Source organism: Aquarana catesbeiana, linkage group LG04 (genome assembly GCF_042186555.1).
Source record: "Aquarana catesbeiana isolate 2022-GZ linkage group LG04, ASM4218655v1, whole genome shotgun sequence".
Classification (NCBI taxonomy): domain Eukaryota; kingdom Metazoa; phylum Chordata; class Amphibia; order Anura; family Ranidae; genus Aquarana; species Aquarana catesbeiana.
This window is the reverse complement of record NC_133327.1, coordinates 206,413,992-206,441,701: the sequence shown is the minus strand read 5'-3', so window position 1 is coordinate 206,441,701 and position 27,710 is coordinate 206,413,992.

The window sequence follows — 27,710 nt, the reverse complement described above, 5'->3', positions numbered from 1 at the left end:
GCAGAACCCCACAACCACCGGCCAGGGTTGTGGGGATGAGGCCCTTGTCCTCATCAACATGGGGACAAGGTGTTTTGGGGGGCTACCCCAAAGCACCCTCCCAATGTTGAGGGCATGTGGCCTGGTACGGTTCAGGAGGGGGGGGCCGCACTCTCGTCCCCCCCTCTTTTCCTGAGGCCTGCCAGGTTGCATGCTCGGATAAGGGTCTGGTATGGATTTTTGGGGGACCCCACGCCGTTTTTTTTTTTTTGGCGCGGGGTTCCCCTTAAAATCCATACCAGACCTGAAGGGTCTGGTATGGAATTTAGGGGGAACCCCACGTCATTTTTTTTTTTAATTTTGGCCGGGGTTCCCCTTAATATCCATACCAGACCTGAAGGGCCTGGTATGGAATTTAGGGGGTCTCCCACTTCAATTTTTTTTTTTTGGTTCGGGGTTTCCCTGTGTTGAATTCCCATACCATTTTTATCAATGAACTTCTATGTGTATTGTCGGCAATGCAATAGCCGCGGGTAGTTTTAAATGGAGTTTTTCCTTAAAAATGTCATTTTGCTGTCAGACTGTTCTAAACACAGGAAACATGCGCCCCTTTACAGGCATACTATAGACACCCCCCAGCTACGAAATTTAAAGGGATATTACACTTTTATTGTTTGACTTTAAGCATTATTAAAATCACTGCTCCTGAAAAAACGGCTGTTTTTAAAACTTTATTTTGCATTGATCCATGTCCCCTGGGGCAGGACCCAGGTCCCCAAACACTTTTTATGACAATAACTTGCATATAAGCCTTTAAAATTAGCACTTTTGATTTCTTCCATAGACTTTTAAAGGGTGTTCTGCGGCATTCGAATTTGCGAACACCCCAAATTGTTTGCTGTTCGGCGAACTTGCGAACAGCCAATGTTCGAGTCGAACATGAGTTCGACTCGAAATCGAAGCTCATCCCTAGTGGACATCATGTACACATTCCTGGCATCCTTCCACCTCAAGGCCAGCACTTTGTTGCATCTCAAAGTTGCTCTTTCTCCCCTTTGCAATTTCTTGTTTACTATGGCTTGTGGGAAGCCCTTTCTATTCTTTCTGGAGGTTCCACAGGCCAGGGTTTGTGCGAGGTATAGGTGTTTGAAAAGGGGCAGGCTGGTATAAAAGTTATCCAGGTATATGTGGTAACCTTTCTTCAGCAGTGGGTAAGACAGGTCCCATACAATTTTACCAGTTGTGCCCATGTAGGCCAGGCACTCAGGGGGCTGGAGCTGGGAATCTCTTCCTTCGTATATGCAGAACGCATACAGATATTCCGTGACTCTCTCGCAAAGCTTGGTAGCCTGAGGAGCACTTATCTAAGGGAGCGCAAGAAGGTCACGGATTCCCAGAGATCCGGAGCTGGAGCAGATGACGTTTATGTCCCCAGGCTGTGTCAGACCACACTGAAGTCAGGGAATCCCTCTCCACTCTTCCTTCCACTCTTCCTTCCACCCCAGCTGAGGCTTCCGATGTCCAACCTGGGCCTTCCAGCCAGGAAGAAGTGGAGGAGCCCAGCTGGAGTCAGGTATAGCATTGTTCTACAGATTTCTGGTCAATAAATAAATTATGTTTACTAGATGTCATTATTGATCACGAATTGCTGATTGCAAAAAGTGTTTTACATATCAATAGACAGTAGTGGGCACCCAAAATTGGGACAAGAATGAAAAATGCTGGGCTCAGAATGATAGTCTGTTATATTTGTTAACATTCAATTTGCAACAGTCAGGAGGTGAAAATGGTGTGATTGATGAAAAAAATACTAAAACAATGTCCCTTTTTCATACACAGGAAGACCTCAGCCAGGAGGAGGCTGTGGAATGTGGCAGCCAGGAGGAGGCGGGGCTAAGTTGCAGCCAGGAGGAGGCGGGGCTAAGTGTCAGCCAGGAGAAGCCTGGGACAAGTCGAAGCCTGACCGAATCGCAGGTTCCTCCCCTCCGCCTTCCATACAAAAGAGCGAGGAAGGTGACTCACATGCAGGATTCTGCACTCAGGCTCATTCAGGAGGCTTCTGCGTCCCTCAGAGCCTTACCCACTCCTGAAGAGGCTTTGCCTGCATGGCTGCCACAAAACTGCAGGGCATGCAGGAGGGTCAACGCAAGCTATGTGAGGACCTTCTGTATAAAGTCCTAAGTAAGGGGGTGAGTGGGGAACTAACACCCAATACCCACCTGAGTGAGTTGGCCCCTCCTCCTCCTCCTCCTGCTGCCACAACTCCACCACCAGAGCCACAGCGTGGAAGGAAGCGTGGAAGGAAGACAAGAGAGTGATGACCCTGGGTTCAGTCTGGTCTGGCAAAAGATGCAGTCTCTTGTATGACCACAGCCTGGGGACACAGATGTCATCTGCTGCTTTCTGGACCAGACTGCACTCCCTTAGATAAGGACTCCTCAGGCCAACAATTTTGCTTGAAAATAGTTGATGTGTCAATGACTCTGTCCTGTTGCCATGGTAACAGATTAAATGACTTACAGAGACACCCATTCTAAGGCTTCAAAGAGAACTAAAAAGAATAATAAACTGACGAGCGGGACAACCTTGTGGACCATACCTCTACCTTTCAACCCTTTTTTCTTCTTTCTCTTTCCTTTTCTCCACCTTACGATTAAAGCTCATTATCAGAATTTATTTGACCTATATACACTCTACTTGTAAACAATATGTATAGTAGGTATAAATCATTTAAATACCTACAAAAGTAACTAAGGAAATGATATATATCTTTAATTTAGGTTTACGTGAACCCAATGTTTAATATTTGAAATTTCATGATATTTACCTATATAAACCCTACTGTAAAACAATGAGCTTACTTTATAGATCCTTGTAAACTTACTTTATGTATCTTTATGTATCTTTATAACATTGTATACTCAATAAACTTCTTTTGACAAGATAAATAGTTGATGTGTGCCCTGGGGGTCCAAGGCTTCACCCATTTCTGCTGTTTCTCCAGTGTTGCCTCCCTCTTTGTTTAGTTGTGAGCCCTTAATAAATGAATTTTTTTTTTCAAGTATACTCTCCTATGTGTGTTTTCATTCAAAAAGGACAGTTTGTTGGTGATGATTCAGGTACATTTCTAAAGTACAATGTGAAATTAACAAGAGACAACAACACCAAACAATCTCCTACAGATTAAATATAACAACATATCAATGGTGTTGTGGTAACTTGACACACAAAACACACACAAAAATATTCTGGAGTAAAACTAAAAATACAATAAAACAAAGATCAGCCTTGAAAAAAATACAAATCAAAAAAAATTAATCTGCCTTAAAACAAAAACAAAAAAAAATACAACACTGACAATAATGTTGTCAGATGTGACAAATCAAAATATATTGAGGGAATCCCGATAAATAGTAAAGAAAGAAGTTTGTGAGAAGTCTGTGTGAATATGAGCAGCAAAACTACTTCATTCTTCTCACATTATAAAGAAGAAGAGAGTATGCTGTATTAAACCATTTTTAACATTGCAGCGTGACAAAAGTGCTGTATCCATTGCAAACGCTAAGTTTACCAGACCGAGCTGTTCCGTCTCAGAATTTCTTCTGAGCATGCGTGGCACTTTGTGTGTCGGAACAGGCCACACACGGTCGGAATTGACGCGATCGGATTTTGTTGTCGAAAAATTTTATAGCCTGCTCTCAAACTTTGTGTGTCGGAAAATCCAGTGGAAAATGTCCGATGGAGCCCACACACGGTCAGAATTTCCGACAACACGCTCCGATCGGACATTTTCCATTGGAAAATCCGACCGTGTGTACGGGGCATAACTCTAGAAATCTTACCATGTTGTTTTTGGAGAAAAGGCTGTGGTCGTTAGGAAGGAACACTGGGAGTTGCCCCATTTCAAGCTGTCTGTAACCCTCTCACTTCAACACAAGCTAATCATTTGAGCAGCTTCTGTTGAATCTCTGAGCTCTTGGTTGAACATACAGTGTGTCACTTGTAGTGGCAATACTTTCATTTTACACAAAGATCTTTGGAGATATCTTAAGCGAAAATGTACGCCACACAAAAGAATACTTGTATGTTTGTGTACAAAAAACCTTCGAAAAGAAAAATAAATAAATGAAAACATAAAATCAATATGTTGGCCAGCAATATTATTATTAGGCAAAACAACCAGTGTTAGACCAGAACTGTACAAATCCACTGTATTTACAGGTCTTGAGTTATATGCCTAAGAAACACAGGTGTTCAGTCCCACTTTGATACACACCCCTAAACATCTCTTCATCTTAATGATGAGGAGATGTTTAGGATCAAAGAACTAGGCTCAACATTGTCTGGAATGACAATGGTGGGAATGTACTAAAACCGGAGCACATACAATCTGGTGCATGTGTGCCTATTATAACCAACCAGGGTGTAGGTGTTATTGTCAAAGCTTCATAGAACAAGCTGAATTTAGAAGTTGACTAGTCAGTATGAATACATGCGCCAGATTCTCTGGGCTCCAGTTTTAGTAAATAGCATTCAATGCCTATTCTCCATCAAGAAAAAGCACACATGTGCCGAAATATTGCGATGACCTTGCCAAAAACTTAGGGCACAACTCATTATTTTCATTTTGGATACAGTAAGGGAGTGTTATGCCGCGTACACACAACCGGACTTTATGGTATAGTTTGCCCGGTGGACTTTTCGATGGACTTTACGATGGACTTTCCGAATGAATGGACTTGCCTACACACGATCAACCAAAGTCCGACGGATTTGTACGTGATGACGTACGACCAGACTAAAACAAGGAAGTTCATAGCCAGTAGCCAATAGCTGCCCTAGCATTGGTTTTTGTCCATCGGACTAGCATACAGATGAGCAGACTTTTCAACCGGACTCGAGTCCGTCGGATAGATTTGAAACATGTTTCAAATCTAAGTCCATCAAACTTTTGAGAAAACAAAGTCCGCTGGAGCCCATACATGATCCAATTGTCCGACGAAATCCAGTAAGCCGGACCAAGTATGCCGTAAAGTCCGATCGTGTGTACGCGGCATTAGAATCCCTGTCAGTTTGTTTTTGCCACCTGTGCCCCATTGGTGAGATTCGCCTTCTATTATTAGTTGTATGACAAGATAAAATGTGGAATTTTCTAATTCTTTCACAGATAAGGAAAAACAGTAGAAATAGAGGGAGTTAACCACTTAAGCCCCGGACCATTTCGCTGGCCAAAGACCAGAGCACTTTTTGCGATTTGGCACTGCGTTGCTTTAACTGACAATTGCACGGTCATGCAACGTGGCTCCCAAACAAAATTGATGTCTTTTTTTTCCCACAAATAGAGCTTTCTTTTGGTGATATTTGATCACCCCTGCGGTTTTTATTTTTTGCGCTATAAACAAAAAAAGAGCGACAATTTTGAAAAAAACGAATTATTTTTTGCTTTTTGCTATAATAAATATCCCCCAAAAATATATAAAAAAAGTTTTTTTCTCCTCAGTTTAGGCCGATACGTATTCTTCTATAAATTTTTGGTAAAAAAATCGCAATAAGCGTTTATTGATTGGTTTGCTCAAAAGTTATAGCGTTTACAAAATAGGGGATAGTTTTATGGCATCTTTATTATTTTTTTTTTTTTACTAGTAATGGCAGCGATCAGCGATTGTTATTGCGTCATTATGGCGGACACGTCGGACAATTTTTGCGTGATTTTGGGAGCTATGATCAGTGACACTGTCACAAGGCAGAACAGAGAGAGGCTTGTTTGCATTAGCATCTCCCCGTTCTTCCTCTCCGTGAGACAATCGCCATGGCGATCGAGTCCACGGGACCCACGACCCGACTCACGGAGCTCCCGGCCTGTGCACGCGCAATGGCATGGCAGCAGATTCAAAGGGAAGTACAGGTACGCCCATTTGCCCAGCCGTGCCATTCTGCCGACGTACATTGGCATGCGCCAGTCGGGAAGCGGTTAATCTCCCTAACAGGTCACAGACAGCAATAAAAACTAACAGATGTTCTAATCCCTTTCTGCTATATCTAAAACAAACAAAAAATGCATGTTGCCTTCAGTTACACTTTTTCTTGTAGCGTAATACAAGAGTCAAATATAAAAAAAAGACATAAAAAGGGTGGCTATAATTTAATGTAATGAAAAGGAAACAACAGAGGTAAAGGCAAAATCAGGCGGTTCATTAATGCCAGAAGACTTGTTAAGACACTGACTGAATAAGTCAAGTTTTTTTTGCCAATACTCTGTTGTACTTCTAAAGAATTCCAGCATACATGCCTTCATGCCCTTAATTTTCAATTCAATTTCCTTTAATTGCTGAAACCTCTCACTCTGCTGTTGGTCAAAAACAAGTTGTTCTTGGTCCTGACTTCCTGTACTAAATATAGTATGCCGACGTCTTATGTCAATTAGTGGAGTGGGAGACCCCAAATTAGCATTAACATCTGCTGAACTCTGTGTTAAATTGACATCAGTTGGTTTGGAACTTGAGGATGGTGGCAGAAGGTTGACCACTTTAACAATGACATTAGGTTGCTGTTCTTGAGACTGGTTGAAGTTGTCGTTATTCTTGTCAGATGGAGTGAAGGTTACATCATTAACATCTGTTGGTTCAGAATAGAGTAGGAGGGTTATTTCATCTGTGTGCTCACCTGCAAAAGAAAAAGATACTGATTAATTCAAAGTTGGCCCATCTCCTCCTCTTCTTGAAAACTCACCCAAGTCCATGATAAATCCAGCGCTGTGCAAAGATGTCACCTCTAGGGAAACACTGCCAAATTAGCAATTATATCCTGAAGGAGTGGGGAGCTCCTGGTGACAGCATACAATAGGGATGCAAGGGAAAACCCAGCATCAACATTGAATATGAAATGTTAACTTAATAAATATACACTAACACTAGGTACTTCCCATTCTTGTTGAGTAGAGTTTGAAGAACAGTTTGAGCTGAGCAAAAGTTTGGCCCAAACATCACCTGTTCGCCCATTCAGAGAACACCCAAATTTGCAGGGCGCTCAGTGTTCACCCGCCGAGCACCCCCAATGCGCTGAGCGCACAGTACATTCTAAGCCCTGATTAGGCAAAGCTTTGACCAATCGGGGCACAGTGAATAGATGGTTGTTAGGAGTGGGCCGGGAAGCCAGCCGTGGCATCTTTAACAACAGATGAGTCATCAGGCTTCCCCGCTGACAGCTGGCTTATTTTAACATGAAATTCCTTAATACAAAACTAGACACATGTTTGAAGCAAACAATAACATTGTATGTGTGAGAGCATTTAAGTCATGCGGTTTTTGGATTGGAAGGAAGCTATCATGACTTATCTCCTGAACATTTTTGTTACCTCTCTTGCTCTTGGCTTAATTTGGGATGTACCATCTATTGAACACAATAGAAACATGTTAGTAACAAAATATGAACATATGCATATTTAGGTCTAAGAAGGAAATACATACTTGACCTTGGATGCTTTAAGGATGCATCAGGTGACTTCTGCTCCATGTTCTTGTACCGTTTAAAAGGCATAAATACAATGCTTAGAAGGAGCAGATAAACCATCTCAAGCCCATTTAAAAACAATATAAAAAATATTTTTCAATTGTTGAATTGAACTGTATGTTGACAGTAAAGAGAATAAAAAATGTAATACGTAAGCTTGTATATATCTACCTCTAGTGCTGCAAATTCAGCCTCAAAGTTGGATGTTTGGAGCTGAAAAAAAGTCTTGGTAAGATTAAATGTCCTTTTTTTCTAGTTTTCATATTCTAGACCATATCAAACAGCTGCACAGCAAACATGTTGGGGCATGTTTCACAAATCCAAACAAATGGGGAAGAAAGCTGAACATTTACGAATGCCATTTTTCAGCAAACAAGCATGAGCCATGTGTTTTGCAAGCATAGACGCACACTGCAGAAGTAAAAAGCTAAAATGGGTAATGAAGAAATGAAGCATAAATGTGTTCCACAAGGGACAAGCCATGTGTGCAGCTAATAGGGATGAGCTTCGAGTTCGAGTCGAACTCATGTTCTACTCGAACATTGGCTGTTCGCAAGTTCGCCGAACAGCGAACAATTTGGGGTGTTCGCGGCAAATTCGAATGCCGCGGAACACCCTTTAAAAGTCTATGGGAGAAATCAAAAGTGCTAATTTTAAAGGCTTATATGCAAGTTATTGTCATAAAAAGTGTTTGGGGACCCGGGTCCTGCCCCAGGGGACATGGATCAATGCAAAAAAAAGTTTTAAAAACGGACGTTTTTTCAGGAGCAGTGATTTTATTAATGCTTAAAGTCAAACAATAAAAGTGTAATATCCCTTTAAATTTCGTACCTGGGGGGTGTCTATAGTATGCCTGTAAAGGGGCGCATGTTTCCTGTGTTTAGAACAGTCTGACAGCAAAATGACATTTGGAAGGAAAAAACTCATTTAAAACTACCGCGGCTATTGCATTGCCGACAATACACATAGAAGTTCATTGATAAAAACGGCATGGGAATTCCCCACAGGGCAACCCCGAACCAAAATAAAAAAAAAAAATGATGTGGGGGTCCCCCTAAATTCCATACAAGGCCCTTCAGGTCTGGTATGGATATTAAGGGGAACCCCAGCCAAAATTTAAAAAAAAAATTGACGTGGGGTTCCCCCTAAATTCCATACCAGACCCTTCAGGTCTGGTATGGATTTTAAGGGGAACCCCGCGCCAAAAAAAAAAAAAAAAACGGCATGGGGTCCCCCTAAAAATCCATACCAGACCCTTATCCGAGCACGCAACCTGGCAGGCCGCAGGAAAAGAGGGGGGGACGAGAGTGCGGCCCCCCCTCCCTCCTGAACCATACCAGGCCACATGCCCTCAACATTGGGAGGGTGCTTTGGGGTAGCCCCCCAAAACACCTTGTCCCCATGTTGATGAGGACAAGGGCCTCATCCTCACAACCGTGGCCGGTGGTTGTGGGGGTCTGCGGGCGGGGGGCTTATCGGAATCTGGAAGCCCCCTTTAACAAGGGGACCCCCAGATCCCGGCCCCCCCCCTGTGTGAAATGGTAAGGGGGTACTTACCCCTACCATTTCACTAAAAAACTGTCAAAAATGTTAAAAATGACAAGAGACAGTTTTTGACAATTCCTTTATTTAAATGCTTCTTCTTTCTTCCTTCATCTTCTTCTTCTTCTTCTGGTTCTTCTGGCTCTTCTGGTTCTTCCTCCGGCGTTCTCGTCCAGCATCTTCTCCGCGGCGTCTTCTATCTTCTTCTCCTCGGGCCGCTCCGCACCCATGGCATGAGGGGGGAGGCTCCCGCTCTTCTCTTCATCTTCTTCTCTTCTTCATCTTCTTCTTCATCTTCTTCTTCATCTTCTTCTTCTTCTTCTTCTTCTTCTTCCTTCTTCTCTTCTTCCTGTCTTCTCCGGGCCGCTCCGCAGCCATGCTGTGGCATGGAGGGAGGCTCTCGCTGTGTGACGGCGTCTCTTCGTCTGACGGTTCTTAAATAACGGGGGGCGGGGCCATCCGGTGACCCCGCCCCCCTCTGACGCACGGTGACTTGAGGGACTTCCCTGTGACGTCACGGGGAATGCCACAGGGAAGTCCCGTCATGTCACCGTGCGTCAGAGGGGGGCGGGGTCACCGGGTGGCCCCGCCCCCCGTTATTTAAGAACCGTCAGACGAAGAGACGCCGTCACACAGCGGGAGCCTCCCTCCATGCCACAGCATGGCTGCGGAGCGGCCCGGAGAAGACAGGAAGAAGAGAAGAAGGAAGAAGAAGATGAAGAAGAAGATGAAGAAGAGAAGAAGATGAGAAGAAGATGAAGAGAAGAGCGGGAGCCTCCCCCTCATGCCATGGGTGCGGAGCGGCCCGAGGAGAAGAAGATAGAAGACGCCGCGGAGAAGATGCTGGACGAGAACGCCGGAGGAAGAACCAGAAGAGCCAGAAGAACCAGAAGAAGATGAAGGAAGAAAGAAGAAAGAAGAAGCATTTAAATAAAGGAATTGTCAAAAACTGTCTCTTGTCATTTTTAACATTTTTGACAGTTTTTTAGTGAAATGGTAGGGGTACTTTTGTACCCCTTTACCATTTCACACAGGGGGGGGGCCGGGATCTGGGGGTCCCCTTGTTAAAGGGGGCTTCCAGATTCCGATAAGCCCCCCGCCCGCAGACCCCCACAACCACCGGCCAGGGTTGTGGGGATGAGGCCCTTGTCTTCATCAACATGGGGACAAGGTGTTTTGGGGGGCTACCCCAAAGCACCCTCCCAATGTTGAGGGCATGTGGCCTGGTACGGTTCAGGAGGGGGGGGGGCCGCACTCTCGTCCCCCCCTCTTTTCCTGCGGCCTGCCAGGTTGCGTGCTCGGATAAGGGTCTGGTATGGATTTTTAGGGGGACCCCATGCCGTTTTTTTTTTTTTTTTTTGGCGCGGGGTTCCCCTTAAAATCCATACCAGACCTGAAGGGTCTGGTATGGAATTTAGGGGGAACCCCACGTCAATTTTTTTTTTAAATTTTGGCTGGGGTTCCCCTTAATATCCATACCAGACCTGAAGGGCCTTGTATGGAATTTAGGGGGACTCCCACATCATTTTTTTTTTTTAATTTTGGTTCGGGGTTGCCCTGTGGGGAATTCCCATGCCGTTTTTATCAATGAACTTCTATGTGTATTGTCGGCAATGCAATAGCCGCGGTAGTTTTAAATGAGTTTTTTCCTTCCAAATGTCATTTTGCTGTCAGACTGTTCTAAACACAGGAAACATGCGCCCCTTTACAGGCATACTATAGACACCCCCCAGGTATGAAATTTAAAGGGATATTACACTTTTATTGTTTGACTTTAAGCATTATTAAAATCACTGCTCCTGAAAAAACGGCCGTTTTTAAAACTTTTTTTTGCATTGATTCATGTCCCCTGGGGGAGGACCCGGGTCCCCAAACACTTTTTATGACAATAACTTGCATATTAGCCTTTAAAATTAGCACTTTTGATTATTCATGTTCGTGTCCCATAGACTTTAACGGCGTTCGCGTGTTCGAACGAATTTTTTTCCTGTTCGCATGTTCTGGTGCGAACCGAACAGGGGGGTGTTCGGCTCATCCCTAGCAGCTAACATAGAAGGGCATGCAGAACTGGCAAGCCACAAACGCATATGAACATGCAGAAATTAGCCTGAAATGTTCCAAAAAGCATGAAACTCCATAACTGCTAAGACAAAATAGGCTGCTCAAAGGATAAAAAGTGCTTTACCATGTGCGCACTAGGGATGAGCTTCGAGTTCAAGTCAAACTCATGTTCGTCTCGAACATCGGCTGTTCGCAAGTTCGCCGAGCAGCGAACAATTTGGGATGTTCGTGGCAAATTCGAATGCCGCGGAACACCACTTAAAAGTCTATGGGAGAAATCAAAAGTGCTAATTTTAAAGGCTTATATGCAAGTTATTGTCATAAAAAGTGTTTGGGGACCTAGGTACTGCCCCAGGGGACATGGATCAATGCAAAAAAAAGTTTTAAAAACGGCCGTTTTTTCAGGAGCAGTGATTTTAATAATGCTTAAAGTCAAACAATAAAAGTGTAATATTCCTTTAAATTTTGTACCTGGGGGGTGTCTATAGTATGCCTGTAAAGGGGCGCATGTTTCCCATGTTTAGAACAGTCTGACAGCAAAATGACATTTCAAAGGAAAAAAGTCATTTAAAACTACTCGCGGCTATTGCATTGCCGGTCCGACAATACACATAAAAGTTCATTGATAAAAACGGCATGGGAATTCCCCACAGGGGAACCCCGAACCAAAACTTAAAAAAAAAAATGATGTGGGGGTCCCCCTAAATTCCATACCAGGCCCTTCAGGTCTGGTATGGATATTAAGGGGAACCCCGGCCAAAATTAAAAAAAAAAATGATGTGGGGGTCCCCCTAAATTTCACACCAGACCCTTCGGGTCTGGTATGGATTTTAAGGGGAACCCCGCACCAAAATTTAAAAAAAAAACGGCGTGGGGTCCCCCCAAAAATCGATACCATATGAGAGAGCGCCCCCCCTCCTGAACCGTACCAGGCCACATGCCCTCAACATTGGGAGGGTGCTTTGGGGTAGCCCCCAAAACACCTTGTCCCCATGTTGATGAGGACAAGGGCCTCATCCCCACAACCCTGGCCGGTGGTTGTGGGGGTCTGCGGGCAGGGGGCTTATCGGAATCTGGAAGGCCCCTTTAACAAGGGGACCCCCAGATCCCGGCCCCCCCGTGTGAAATGGTAAGGGAGTACAAAAGTACCCCTACCATTTCACTAAAAAACTGTCAAAAATGTTAAAAATGACAAGAGACAGTTTTTGACAATTCCTTTATTTAAATGCTTCTTCTTTCTTCTATTTAAGAACCGTCAGAAGAGGAGATGCGTCACACAGCGGGAGCCTCCCTCCATGCCAGCATGGATGCGGAGCGGCCCGGAGAAGAAGATGAAGAAGAGAAGAAGAGAAGAAAATGAAGAAGAGAAGAAGATGAAGGGAAGAGCGGGAGCCTCCCCCCATGCCATGGGTGCGGAGTGGCCCGAGGAGAAGAAGATAGAAGACGCCGCAGAGGAGATGCTGGACGAGAACACCGGAGGAAGAACCAGAAGAGCCAGAAGAACCAGAATAAGAAGAAGAAGATGAAGGAAGATAGAAGAAAGAAGAAAGAAGAAGCATTTAAATAAAGGAATTGTCAAAAACTGTCTCTTGTCATTTTTAACATTTTTGACAGTTTTTAGTGAAATGGTAGGGGTACTTTTGTACCCCCTTACCATTTCACACAGGGGGGCTGGGATCTGGGGGTCCCCTTGTTAAAGGGGGCTTCCGGATTCTGATAACCCCCCGCCCGCAGACCCCCACAACCACCAGCCAGGGTTGTGGGGATGAGGCCCTTGTCCTCATCAACATGGGGACAGGGTGTTTTGGGGGGCTAATCCAAAGCACCCTTCCAATGTTGAGGGCATGGGGCCTGGTACGGTTCAGGAGGGGGGGCGCTCCCATGCTTTCTCCTTGCTCACTGGAGTGCTGAGCTGTGGAGGGGAGTGGCCGGCTCAGGCTCTCAGCAGCAGGGTGTCAGTCCAGACTGACGGATCCCGACTTCCATTGTTGTGATGACGCGGTACCTGGACTGATTTCTGTAACATCAACAGAGACCAGACTTCAGCCTGCTCTCTGTTGATAACCGGTTTACAGGAGTGCAAAACAAATTGCACTCCTGTGATCCATAGGAGAAGTACAGTCAAACAAGTTTTGGGTATACATCTCCTTTAAATACCGTAAATCTCGTAAATACCGTAAAGGGGGGGAATGGCCGGTGCCAGTCCAGGCATGTGGGTGGATCCTAACTATATGGTTGCTATCTTTACCCAGCCTGGACTGGCTCTGTGACGTCAGCCGACAGCTGACCTCCTCTGCACTTCCCTCCTACTCCAAGGCCTCCTCTACAGCCCCCCAAGTTCAGCGCCTCCTCTGCACTCTGCCCTCTGAATCCAGGTCCTTTGCCACACTAACCCCACTTTTAAAGTCCCGGGCCTCCTCTACACCCCCCAATCGAGGGCCTCTGGTGTACTCCCCTCCTAGTCCAGGGCCTCCTCTGCATAATTCAGTCCAGGGCCTTCTCCTCACCCCCCAGTCCAGGGCCACCTGTGTTCTCCCCTCCTAGTCCAGGGCTTCCTTTACATCCCCTAGTCCAAGGCCTTCTCTGCACTCCCCTGCTAGTCCAGAGCCTCCTCTGTACCCCTCAGTCCAGGGAATGCCTGTGTACATCCCTCCTAGTCCAGGGCCTCCTCTGCACTCCTCTTCTCATCCAGGGCCTCCTCTGCACGTCTCCTCTCCTAGTCCAGGGCCTCTTCTGCTCTCCCCCTCTCTTAATCCATGGTCTTTTCCACACCAACCTTTTTCTAGCCCAGGGCCTCCTCTGCACACCACCCACTCCAGTGTCTCTTCTGCTCCCCTCAGTCCAGGGCCTCCTCTGCACCCCCCAGCCCTGGGCATCCTTTGCACCCCCCAGCCCTGGGCCTCCTCTGCATCCCCCCAGGTCAGGGCCTCCTTTGCATTCACCTCAGTCCAGGGCCTCCTCTGCATTCCCCTCAGTCCAGGGCCTCCTCTGCATCCCCCTCAGTCCAGGGCCTCCTCTGCATTCCCCTCAGTCCATTTGATTCTCTGGTATTTGGCAAACTATGCAGCGGGTGCTGCCTGTCCATTACACTTGATCAGGTGGCAGTGACACCCTTAGAGCAGAGGTTTCCAAAGCAGGTTGGGACGTCACCCCCCTAGATGCATCACCTGGGGCATGTGCCCCCCTGCCCCACTCCAGTTTCGGCTCTGATTGCTACTGTATCTAAATATAAAACATAAAAGGATCTATTAACTGCAATGTGAAATTACCAATAAAAAAAACATTTTCTCTCATAAGTGCATTTGAACATTTTTTGCCACCTAAATGCTTCACAATTTTTCTTTTTTTACTTTACTGAAGTGTCACAAAATAACACTTCATTAAAGTCAGTGCACTGCAACATGTAGTGACATTGCTGTGTTATGCTGCATAAAAATTCCATATGTCTATATTTTTATGCAGCACACCACACTTCATTGCAGCATTGTGGTGTGAACAGTTTACATAGAAAACAATTGTTTTCCATGTGTCCTAGCATGGAGCCTGTATTGATAGTTTCAAACTAGGGATGAGCACGCGGTTTGAGTTGAATGTAAGTTCGACTCGAACATCGGGTGTTCGTTTGTTCTAAAATGAACCAAACATATGGGGCGTTTGCGGGAAAGTCGAGCGCCGCAGAACACCCCATAATGCACTGTGAGATCGTAGTGTAATGCTGTATGATGATTTGGCCGATCACAGCCTGCTCTGCTGAGAGAGCCAGGGTGCCTTTGGCCAATCATGGCTCAGGTGAACTAAGTCCACGCCCCACATTATATAAGGCTGCTTAGATAGCAGCCGTGTATAGTGTGTGGATGGAGATAGTTTGAGCTAGATTAGGCAGGCAAGTTAGTTAGTGGCAGTGATGTATATATATATATATATATATATATATATATATATATATATATATAGAGAGATAGATAGATAGATAGATAGATAGATAGATAGATAGATAGATAGATAGATAGATAGATAGATAGATAGATAGATAGATAGATAGATAGATATCAAATACACTGCCGACACTGACTGAATATAAAGTATACATTGAACATCTATATATAGATATAGATATATATATATATGTAGCCTATATATTCAGTGCATACTCTAAATTCAGTCAATGGAGGCAATATCTTTTATGTAACACAGTGTATATTGAAGTGGTTAAGGGGAACCCTGCGCCAAAATTAAAAAAAGATGGTGTGGGGGTCCCCCCAAACTCTATACCAGGCTCTTCGCATCTGGTATAGATTTTAAGGGGAATCCCGTGCCAAAATGTACAAAAAAGGTGTGGGGGTCCCCCCAAAATCCATATCAGACCCTTATCCAAGCATGCAACCTGGCAGGCCACAGTAAAAGAGGGTGGGACAAGAGAGCGCCCCCTCTTGAACCATACCAGGCTACATGCCCTCAACATGGGGAGGGTGTTTTAGGGTCCCCATGTTGATGGGGACAAGCGACCTCTTCCCCACAACCCTTGCCCGGTGGTTGTGGGGGTCTGCGGGCGGGGGGCTTATATGAATCTGGAAAAAGCATCAATAAAAGTAAAAATGACAGGAGACAGTTTGGGACAAGTCCTTTATTAAAAAATATAAATATAAAAATGACCCACGATGTCCATCCATCTTTGATCACAGCGTCGACAGACCGAGAAAAAAAATGAAAAACTCTGCCTCGATGGGAGGCGTCCCCACGACTGCAGGCTTTTTGCATTGACAGCTGTTATATAGCTGATGGTGGGCCCACCCGGTGAAATAAATGGGTGATCCCGCCCCCCTCTGACATTATGTGATGTCACTAAGGACACCCCCCAGGCATGATATTTAAAGGAATATTTAATGTTTATTGTTTCACTTTAAGCATTATTAACCACATCAATACTGAGCACTGTCACCCCCTTCCTTCCCAGACCAAATTTCAGCTTTCAGCGCTCTCACACTTTCAATGACAATTGCACGGTCATGCTACACTGCACGCAAATGAAATTTTTATCATTTTGTTCGCACAAATAGAGATCTCTTTTGGTGATATTTATTCAGGGCTCTGTTTTTTATTTTTTGTGATATAAGCAAAAAAAGAGTGGAAATTTCTAAAAAAAACAATATTTTCTTCTTTCTATTTTAAAAGAAATCCAATAAAATCGAATTGTGTCATAAATATAAGCCAAAATGTATTCTGCTACATGTCTTTGGTAAAAAAAAAAAACATTAAGTGTATAATAATTGGTTCGTGTGATCACGGACATATATACGCAGATGATCATGTACGCAGGTGATCAGTGTGTAAAAAGCTGTAAAAACAGCTCATACTCACTGATCACCAGCCGGCTGCAGCGATCCGCTCTCCTCTCCTCACCGACAATTTCTGTGTGAGGAGAGGAGAGCCAATTGCCTAGCAACCGGGTCTCTGTTTACATGACATGACGGCTGTGATTGGACATGGACATCATGCGATCAGGAGGGCCAATCGCAGAGCCCTCCTGCTGATCGGAGATGCGCTGTATCCGGGTGACACGAGCACATCAGAATCGCGCCACTGCATGGGCATGCATGTGCGATCTGCCTCCTTCTGAGGGACGTCCACTCAGAAGGAGAGAGCGCCCACCCGGTCGTACATATGCAGTGGCCGAGTGGGAAGTGGTTAAAATCACTGCTCCTGAAAAAACTGCAGTTCTTAAAACTTTTTTTTTGCATTGGTACATGTCCCCTGGGGCAGGACCCAGGTCCCCAAACACTTTTTATGGCAATAACTTGCATATAAGCCTTTAAAATGGGCACTTTTGATTTTTCTTGTTCGAGTCCCATAGACTTTAACGGTGTTCGCATCTTCGCACTAATTTTTTGCCTGTTCGCAAAAGTTCTGGTGCGAACCGAATCGGGGGGGTGTTCGGCTCATCCCTAGTTCAAACCAGTGGAGCTTAAAACAGATTACGAGCTAGTAGGCGGCATCTTGCAAGAAAAGCATTTTCTTTTAATAGTTTAACTACTTAAAGACCGTCCACCATATATGTACTGCGGCAGGGTGGCTCTATTGCACAGAACAACGTACCTGTACATCGTTTCATACAATAGATAGTGTGGGCGCGTGCGCTTGTTGCACGGAGGAGGAGCAGATGCGTGTGCCCGGCAGATCCGATGTCCGCCGACCACCCACGATTGCGGTACATAGAGGCAGAACGGGGATGTAAACAAGGCATATCCCCGTTCTGACAGTGGACAACATGGAAATCTGCTGTTCCTAGAGATTAGGAACAGCAATCTCTGTGTTGTTCCTGTCAGCACTTCCCCCACACAGTAAGAAAACACACTGAGGGAACCCATTTAACCCTTTGATCGCCCTGATGATAACCCCTTCCCTGCCAGTGTTATTTATACAGCAATCAGTGCTTTTTTTTTTTTCTTTTTTTGCCACGTCAGCGAGAAAGTTTTCCCCGGGAATACATTTTTCAATTATTTGAAATTCTAAATTTTCCCATATTTTCATCACATCATAGTGGCTTTAAATCCGTTTAATAGACTAAATCATCATATTACAAAAGGTATTTTCTCAACAAATTGCCATTACTTCCCTCCTGAAAAACTCTCCCCCTCCCCTGAGACAGTACCCCATTCATCTCCCATCAATCTTCTCCTCTAGCCTCCGATTATCTCATCCTATCTACCCCTACTTTAGAGTTACATCTTTATCTTGCACTGGAGCGAAAAACCCCCACTCTAATCTAAGTGGTCCACATCTCGACTGCTTTTGAGGATTCTTTGAATTTTTCCCATTCTCCCCACTTTATTTCATAGGCCCCCATTTTTATCCCTTCACTAAACCTTAAATACTCTAGACCCTGTATCTCATTAATTTTATTAAACCATTCCCTCATCGTGGGTCTTTCTTTCTTTTGCCAATGCTTAGGGATTAGGCTTTTGGCCGCATCCATAAGATGTGGCAAGAGTGTCCTAAGATATGTTTTAGTGGGCATATCGCTCAAATGAAATAAGAATATCCAAGGGTCGTTGGGCAAGTCGAAACTTGTGATCTCTTTAATATGTTTTCTTACTTCGCCCCAGAACATTCTTATTTCCGGACAAAGCCACCAAATGTGGGCCATTGTCCCTAGTTCTGTACAGCCCCTCCAACAATACTGTGGCTTTTCCCTTTGGAGTTTATGTACCCGATCCGGGGTCAGATACATTCTAGTCAGGCATTTAAAGTTTAGTTCTAACAATTTACTGTTAACTCTCTTCAATATCAATAAAACTTCTGGAGCTGAAAGTGTTCTCTCTAGCTCCTTTTCCCATTTCCCTATAAAGGCCGGAGTGTCTGGCCTTCCCAATTCAACTAGGACTTTATAAATCCGAGAGAAACCACCCTTCCCATCTTTGTCCCTGCATATTTTCTCTAGTGGCAGTAGATTATCCAATGATCTAATTGGTCGCAGTAGGGAGTCTATAAAATGCTTTAATTGGTTATAGCGCCAAGGGTTAATGACTATCATGTTTCTCTTATCTTGAAGCTCTTGGAGTGAGCATATTCTACCCTGGCACATTACGTCTTTTAGTTGTATATTTTCTTCAAGTAACCATTTGCCAAACCACTCCTCTTTCCCTGGTGCAAAGTGTTCTAAATCTTTAAGTGGCATTAAAGGTGAATTGAACTCCCAAAATGCTCCCTTTTGTGCAGAGTGTCCCATATCTTAAGTGCATGTCTGGTGATATCATGAGTTTCAGTGCTATATTTTCTCAATTGAGGTGAAATCCATATTATTTTATACAATTTAGTATCGCTAAATTTTATTTTCTATTACTACCCAGTGTTTTACTTTATTTTTAACCCAATCTACAACTCTAGCTAGTGCAATAGCTTCATAATATTTCCGTACGTCTGGTGCTCCCCATCCCCCTTTACTTTTAGTGTTTATCAGTTGAGTGAATTTTAGTCAAGGTATTTTCCCTCTCCAGATAAATCTTAAAAACATTGAGTGTGATCTTCTAAGGTATGTAAGTGGCAACGTTATTGGGAGCATTTGCATTTTATATGTTATTTTTGGCAGTAAAACCATTTTGTAAATATTTATTCTTCCCGCCCAAGATAGTTGTCCCAGATGTATTTTATTTAGTTCTGACTTTACCTCGTTCAAGAGCGGTATAAAGTTTGTTTGATATAACGTTTCCATTGATGTTGTAATTTTAATTCCTAGATAATTCAATTCTTTTTTTCCCCACACAAAGGGGAAGTGTTTTTGATATGGGTGGTCCCTCGCCTTACTAAAGTTTATATCTAACACTTCCGATTTAGTTGGATTTACTTTAAAGTTGGATAATTTCCCATATTCTGTTAGTAACCCTTACTATTCGCCCTTTTTTTGACTACACCTATCATTTTCCTACATAGCTAATGTACATTTACAATGTGGGTGCATGTATCGATATCAGGCATGTTGCTGATAGCAAAATCATGTTTCTCTATTTTTTATCAATATCCAATCATGTGCTGCCATTTGGTATTATTCTCTAGTATGCCTCTACTATGTGTACACCATTTATACATGTATGTAATGAATTATTTTATTGTTTGTGAAATTAATACTCTTACTGCGTGATATACTTTTTATAATTAATAAATATTTCATACTACAATTTACAGACGGTTTTATTCTACCTCCACTACCCAATTCATTTTAAAGTCCCAACTTCCTATTTATTTATATTCTGTTAGGGTGGCCATGACATTCGGAAGGGAGATCCTTGGGCGTGTTATATAAAGCAAGATGTCGTCTACAAAGGCAGCAAGTTTTTATTCAGCGTTACCTATCACTACCCCACTGATATCCATGTTCTGCCTAATCTTTGAGAGAAGGGGTTCCAATGACAGTAAGAAAAGCATAGGGGAGATTGGGCACCCCTGTCTTGTGCCATTGTGCATATCGAAAGGCTCAGACAGGGTCCCATTTATCTTAACTCTCGCTAAGGGCCTAGAGTATAAAGCCCTTATCCATTTGCGGATCCTCTCCCCAAAACCAACTTCTTCGAGCGTGCTCATCATGAAGTCCCAGTCTACTCTATCAAACGCTTTTTCTGCATCTATTGAAAGAAGTAGACCTGGGACTCCACTCTTTTTAATTACCTGGGCTATCAGGAGGGTTTTGATACTGTTATCTCGTCCCTGCCTACCCAATATAAACCCGACCTGATCCGGATAGATGATCCTTTTTATTGTTTGCTTCACTCTTTCCGCAATCACTTTTGCGAATAATTTTGTATCCACATTTAATAGGGAGATAGGCCTGTAGCTAGAGCATAATGTGGCATCTTTGCCTTCTTTGTGAATAATCGCTATATTAGCTGCCGATGCTTCTCTACTCATTTCCCCTTTATCCCCTATATCATTCATGTAGGAGCACAATTTTGGTGTTAGGTAGTCTTGATATTTTTTATAATAGAGCACTGTCAGCCCGTCCGGGCCTGGGCTCTTACCTACTTGTGTCTCCCTGATCACCTTTCTCACTTCGGTCTCCGTAATGGGGGCCTCCATCCAAGGAGGTTTGCTTCCTTTCAGTTATTTTGGCCATTCCAACCTCATTTAAGTAGTTTTTAATTTTCACTTGTTTTTGTTCCTTCTCTTTAGTCGTGTCGTTTTTATTTATGGAGTATAACTCCCTGTAAAATTCTTGAAACGTCTTTGCAATATCTGTATCTTTATAACTGATCTCATTTGTTCTGGTCTTTATCTTGTCGATATATTTGTTATTTTTCTTTTTACTTAATAAATTTGCCAGGAGTCTACCAGTCTATGTTTACAATGAGTCCCATTCTAATTATTTTAACTTTTGTTTATGTGCCCCTCATTTTAAAGACTGGTTTCCAAGTTTGTGGTTCCTCTGCAGTGTCCTGATTTACTATTTTTTCCCACCATCCTGGGATTTCCAGAAGTGGCACATCTAAGCGCTGACAGAATTTCTGAGTCTCCTCTGGGAATCTCAGTGTTACTGAGCGACCATCTTTACGCCCAATTAGGCAGGCTGGGAAACCCCAAGAATATTGGACATCATGGGCTTTAAGTTGTGCCAATAATGGTTTAAGTACTCTTCTCCTGGATATCGTCTCAGCGGCTAAGTCTGGGTAGATCTGCAGGCATGTCTCTCCATATTTCACTGGCTGATTCTTTTTCAGACTCGACTTGATCGTCTCCTTGTCTTGATAGTTGTGGAATCTGTTCTCGGATGGGTCTAATAGGCCTCCAAAAATTTGATCAACTTTTTCCTGTAGGTTCTCTTTTTCTCTTTTTTGTGCCTCTGGAAGTCCTCTAATCCGAAGATTTGTCCTCCTATTACGGTTCTCCTGGTCTTCTAATCTGTACCGCAGATTCCTCTGTTCTGGCTGCATCTCCTCCATCTGACTTTTAAGGTTTTTTATCTCTATTCCTTGCCTTTCTATCGTTGTTTCAGCCTCTTCTACTCTTCTTAGGATGTGGCTCATATCATCCCGTACTATTTCAATTTCACCTTTAATCAATGTTTTTTTTAATCGATGTTGGTAATTGTCTATCCTGCTGACGATCTTCTATTATCTCAGGGTTTATAGTGTGGGTTTCCATTTCCGCCAGCTGTCTTCTCGTGCTAATTTTGGGTGCGCAATCAGGAGTTTTACTTTTGGGTCCAGTAGCCTTTCCTGGGCTTTCATTAGTATTTTCATGGACCATGTATTTCCTAATGGTGCCTGGACTAGCACTTGTTCTAGTAGTGTTTGCTGTGGCCCCCTTCCCTGACTTTCCCCTCATTCTCTCCTTTCCTTCCCTTCCCCCTTTTATATAATCCTGTTCTATATGAGCTACTGAGTATGATATAAGTAATGGATATATAAAGTGGGTCCCCTGCGCCAGAGGGGTCCCCCGGCAGGGTAAAAATGTCAGGATTATTAAGCTCTTTACTGGCTACACTGGTGACATTGACTATGCCAGTTATTGTATATTTTAGAGATCCTTGGTGAGCTATATAGAATAACCCTACAGAGTCCCAGTTAGGTCCCCCTTCTATATACTTTTATTACTATTAGGCACTGGCCCTGTAAAGAAAGGTGTCGCCCAAAAATACTCAGTTCACAGTCCAAATTGCTTCAGGAGTCCGACACTGCTGTCCCCCCTACGATTCTAACTACTGTCCTGGTTTTGGGGCTTCACCACCAACTCCTCCGCCACCTACCCTGATTTATCTGTGCATTACTGAAGAACCTCTCAAGTCCAATCCTGTGCCTGTGTATAGTATATACGTCGGGTTTTCGTTTATACCTGTAATTTAGGTGAACTATGAGCCCTTAACCATGAGGTAAAAAAAGAAAAGAAAGAAAGAAAGAGCCACTAAAAGTCAGTTCTGGTGGCTATGTATGACATACACATCAAGTTTCAATTTGCATATATAATATCAGTGGACTTTAACCCTTTAGCCAAGAGGATGCAGATGGGGGTATCCAGCGAGGGAGAAAGTCACATAGTCACTATTTGTGTAGTACAAGGGTGGGCTGGGGGCAATTATATACCAATGTAAACACTTAAAATACATGCATTCATGTACCATAATCAAAAAATCCCGCCATATGGATATCCGGCTCCAAACCAGCCCACACTCTTTCCGCGGTTATCTTAGTTCTTGAAACTACACTTTATATTACAGTTCAAATTCGAGACCCAGGATTCCTTTAGCTTGATTTAGGTGAATAGGGAGACCAACCGCATTTGAGCAGAGATTACCTGTGCAATATGAGAGGAGTCCCCGTATAGGCACTTAGTGTGAGACACTTACCCCTACAGCCACACTCGTTTTTACCAGCCTTACACTCATCTGGGGGGTTGATGTCCTGCTCCTCTCCAGAGTGTCTCTGTCCCTTGTGTATCTGGTGGCGGGGTGGCAGGATTACGACCTCTGCACCCCGTCTCGAGCCGGCAATCACTGCTCCCTCCGTCAGCCTTGAGCGGGAGGGGGAGCGCCGTGTAATCCAGTGCTCGCTTCACCTGGCTGTACTCAGGGGGACGCTCTCCTCATTCTCTTCGTTCACTCCACAGACGCCGCACATTCACTGCGAGTGCTCGAGGGGTGAGGGGCGGTAACGCTAGATTGGGGGGGTCGGAGCCCATGAAGAGCCCCGGAGGCGGATGGTTCACGTCCAGCCTGCAGCCGCAGCTAGACTCCCGGGGGGAGAGACACCCGGCATCCCAGGACCAGCGACGGGATCAGCTAGACGCCCACATCTGGCTCCTCCCTCCTCCGTGGAACCCCTCGGGATCATCAATCAGTGCATTTTTTTAAGCACTGATCACTGTATTGGTGTCCCTGGTCCCCAAAAAGTGTCACTTAGTGTAATAATTGTCCACCGCAATGTCGCGGTCCCACTAAAAGTCACAGATCACTACCACTACTAGTAAAAAAAAAAAAAAAAAAATCTATCCCATAGTTTGTAGATGCTATAACTTTTGTGCAAACCAATCAATATATGCTTATTGGGATTTTTTACCAAAAATATGTAGAAGAATACATATCGGCCTAAATTAATGAAGAAATTTGTTTCTTTACATTTTTTTTGGATATGTATTATAGCGGAAACTAAAAAACATTGTTTTTTCTTTCAAAACTGGCGGTCTTTTTTGTTAATAGTAATAATAATAATAATAATTTTGTTTTTGTTAATAGCACAAAAAATAAAAACCGCAGAGGTGATCAAATACCACCAAAAGAAATCTTTATTTGTGAGGAAAAAAAGGATATCAATTTTGCTTGGGTACAGTGTCACGCACCCACTCAATTGTCAGTTAAAGTAACGCAGTGCCGTATCACAAAAAATAGCCTGGTCATTAAGAGGGTAAATCCTTCTGGGGCTGAAGTGGTTAAAATGACTGACTTTAACTGGAAACAAAGTCAGAGCAACTACCATGCTCAGACTGGAAAAGAGAGGCCAGTACTACGATCCAGTCATTCATACACATATGCTGGCAGAGAACATGTTGCCCTAGGAGAGAGTGAAGTGAGCACAGTGATGAGGCACCAGTGCACTGTTGTTTTTTCACCGTCTAATCCTAGTGTGAAACAAGATGCTGCTGCGTTGAAGACCGACCTGGCTGTGCTATTTGGAGTAGTGCCTGGATCAAAAATCACTGGCAGAATTAAAAATTCTTTGGCAGGAGTAATAGTATATATATATATATATATATATATATATATATATATATATATATATATATATATATATATATATATATATATATACTGTGTGCATTTAGTGATGTATTTAATTCACCTTTTTTTGTGTTTTTTCCTTTCGCAGCCAGGTCTGTACGGACCTGGCAGTGGGGAGTATTACACACAATCCGGTGGCTGCAGCCACTGGGATTTTGTGTGAAACTGACAGACAGACTACTGAGAGCATTCAGGTGAGAGCATTCGTGGGGCAGTGCTGGCATCCAATCGCTCTCAGACTCTCGAACATCCCCGGTACCGGCGCCACCCCCCACCGCTTCGCCCTGCCAGGCTCCATGGTAGGTGCCGGCAGCTGGAGGGGAAGGAGAAGAGTGGACACATGTCCGCTCCCATCCCCTTCTTCTTATGACCCAGAAAGCGACATCTCTGACGTCCCTTCGGAATCAAGCTCTCCATGTCCCCGGCTAGCTCAGCTGGGAAATAATGTTTTGCAATGTGATCTGCATTGCAAAACATTTAGTGGAGCACAGGGGAGACATGCAGGGTCTTGTAGACCCTGCATATCTCAATAAAGAGAACCTGTGACCAAAAAACATCACATAGGGAATTATTTGTCCCCTATGTGATGAAAAAAAAAGTTAAGTTAAATTTTTTTTATATTTTTTGCAAAATAAAGTTACACCCAAGCACATAACCCCCCCCCCCAAAAAAAATTTGCACAAACGTAAACGCATAAGTCGGGGAGCCTGATACCTATAGGGGGATTTTGAAGCGTTGCCTATAGAAAATATAGGGTACTGAAGTCTGACGCCATTTCATGGGCGCACAAAAATTTAGGGTTTGGCATGTTGGGTACCTATTTGCTTGGTGCAACCTCGTCTTTTATATTTTACCAAAAATGTGGGTAATTTATTGCGTTTGTTTGCCATAAAAATTCACATTAATGTGTTTTTTACTGAAATTTTGCATTTCCTATACCATTGCGGTAATATTGTGTGGCAAAAAAGATTGTAACTACCACTATTTTATTCTCTATGGTATCTGCTTTCAGAAAATATATAATATTTGTGGTTTTTGTGTAATCTTCAGGCCTAAAATTATTTTTTAAAGCATGTGTGCAAAAAATGCAAAAACGGCTCTAGCAGCGAAAGGGTTAAAGGCTGACATGTGGATCTGTCATCTCAGGATGTGTGATCACTTTTCTAATGTTTTTATTTAATGTGTTTTTTAAATACTAAGCTATGAAATAATGGTAGTATTAAAAAGAGGTGCACTGGTAAACTGAAACAATGTTTTGTATATGAAGCATTCACCTTGTATGTGATCAGTATATTGCAGTTCAGTAGAGATCAGAGATAGTTGGGTTTAAAAACTCGCAATCGCACACAACGTTGGCTAGTAGCTGTCAAAGGGATTACTACAGACACCACTGTTGTAGTAGGTATATTATATGCTCAAACTGGTGGTGACAGGTTGTAGCAAGATAAGTATGCTAAAAGTAGACTTTTTCTTTAACTGCATGATGGCTTTTTACATTTTTGGGGCTCTAGATTTCTATCTTTTCTGTTACAACCATTATGAATACATGCAACAAAGGTTCTGCTTCCTTAACAAGTTCTCCATAACAAGTAAATAAATAATTTGTAAATGCATCAGTTAGACATGTACCTCTGACATGACGAAGTAGTGAGAAAAAGTTCTGGACAGCTGCACTCAAAATAATGTTTAACCTTTATTGAATGATGATAATAAAAGATACATGCCACAGCAGAAAAATGCAGGAAACTGATGCGTTTCACACTGTAGTCAGTGCTTAATCATAGCTGTGATTAAGCACTGACTACAGTGTGAAACGCGACCTTTCCAGAGCGGGGATGTCTTTCTTTCTTTACCTCTGACATGACCCTAAAGGATGGACTGGGGCAAAAGCTGCTTCATAATTCCCATTAATATTTAAATCTCGATTGCACTTGGTTCAAAAATACACACAATGAAAAGGAAATGAAAAAACAGTGTATCCAATTTGTGTTTTTATTTTATGTGTCTATCTGATTTTTAATCTGTCTTTATTTCTCATATGAGCTCTCTGTTTCATTCTTTCGATTTTACAGCAAAAAGAATCCCTGTGGCTTTGTGGTGCCTTGTTTTACCACAATGTTATTATGTTTGTTCTTTCTTAATTATTATAGCCTTGACACTCAGCAGTTTGATGAGCTTCATTTTGCCCTTTATTGCTCTTCCTTCCTTCCTTTTTATTTGGAGCATACAAAATATGATTATAATTGTTTAAAGATGAGTTCTTCTACAAATGAATGCATTATAATTGTTATATATTAAGCCTCAGGGATAAAGAAACATTACAGAATTTCATTTGAACCTGTTTTATTTCTTAGCACATAATCTATAAGCATTTAATGTTCAGGGCCTGACATGTACTTCTTCTGGTACAAATCTATTATGTCAGTAAATCTGTCCCATTAGGTTACATCTGCTTTCCCTTAGGGCTCTGATATCCAGGTTAAAACTAATGAAAAGCAGTTATTCAATAGGATAGCTGATCTACATTATTAACCTATCACCATGACAGATTGCTGAAATTGTGCATGTCCTATTATGTTACATGGTTAACACAGAATATAAATCCCTTGAGTAATAGCATGCTACTATGTAAGTGACTCCTATTTTAATTGTGCTATTTGTTTTGGAAGGATCAACATCTTAATATGTTGTAATCATATTTTTTTCATTAGAAAATCTATATTTACAGTGTCATTGAAGTATGCAAAAAGTTGTAAGAAAATATTAAAACCTACTAAAAGTTTAAAGACATGTATACCCTGCATTTTATTGGGCTTAACAGGATATAGGGCTTTATATCAGATATAAAGCTAGGTTCATTGACAAGATACAGTATAAGTGTAATGCCGCGTACACACGGTCGGACTTTTCGTCTACAAAAGTCCAACGGACGCTGACGGACTAAAGCTGGCTGGTAATCCGATCGTGTGTGGGCTTCTCCGGACTTTCAACGGACTTTTTTAGCCTCAAATCCGACGGACTTTAGATTTGAAGCATGCTTCAAATCTTTACGTCGTAACTACGACGGACCCCAAAGTCCGCTCGTCTGTATGCTAGTCCGACGGACAAAAAAACGACGCATGCTCATAAGCAAAAACTAAACAGAAGCACTCGGTCTAGTAAAACTAGTGTTCGTATTGTAGGTAGCACATTCATCACGCTGCAAAATCTGTGATCGTTGAATGCAGCGCATTTTATTTCTTCTTTACGAAGGCTCTATAAAGAACGAAGGTGTTTTGCTGTTCATAATCAGAGTTCTCCCAAACTGATTTCTGGATTCTTTTTCTCTTTGATCTCATGAATGATATAGTATGCATTTTAA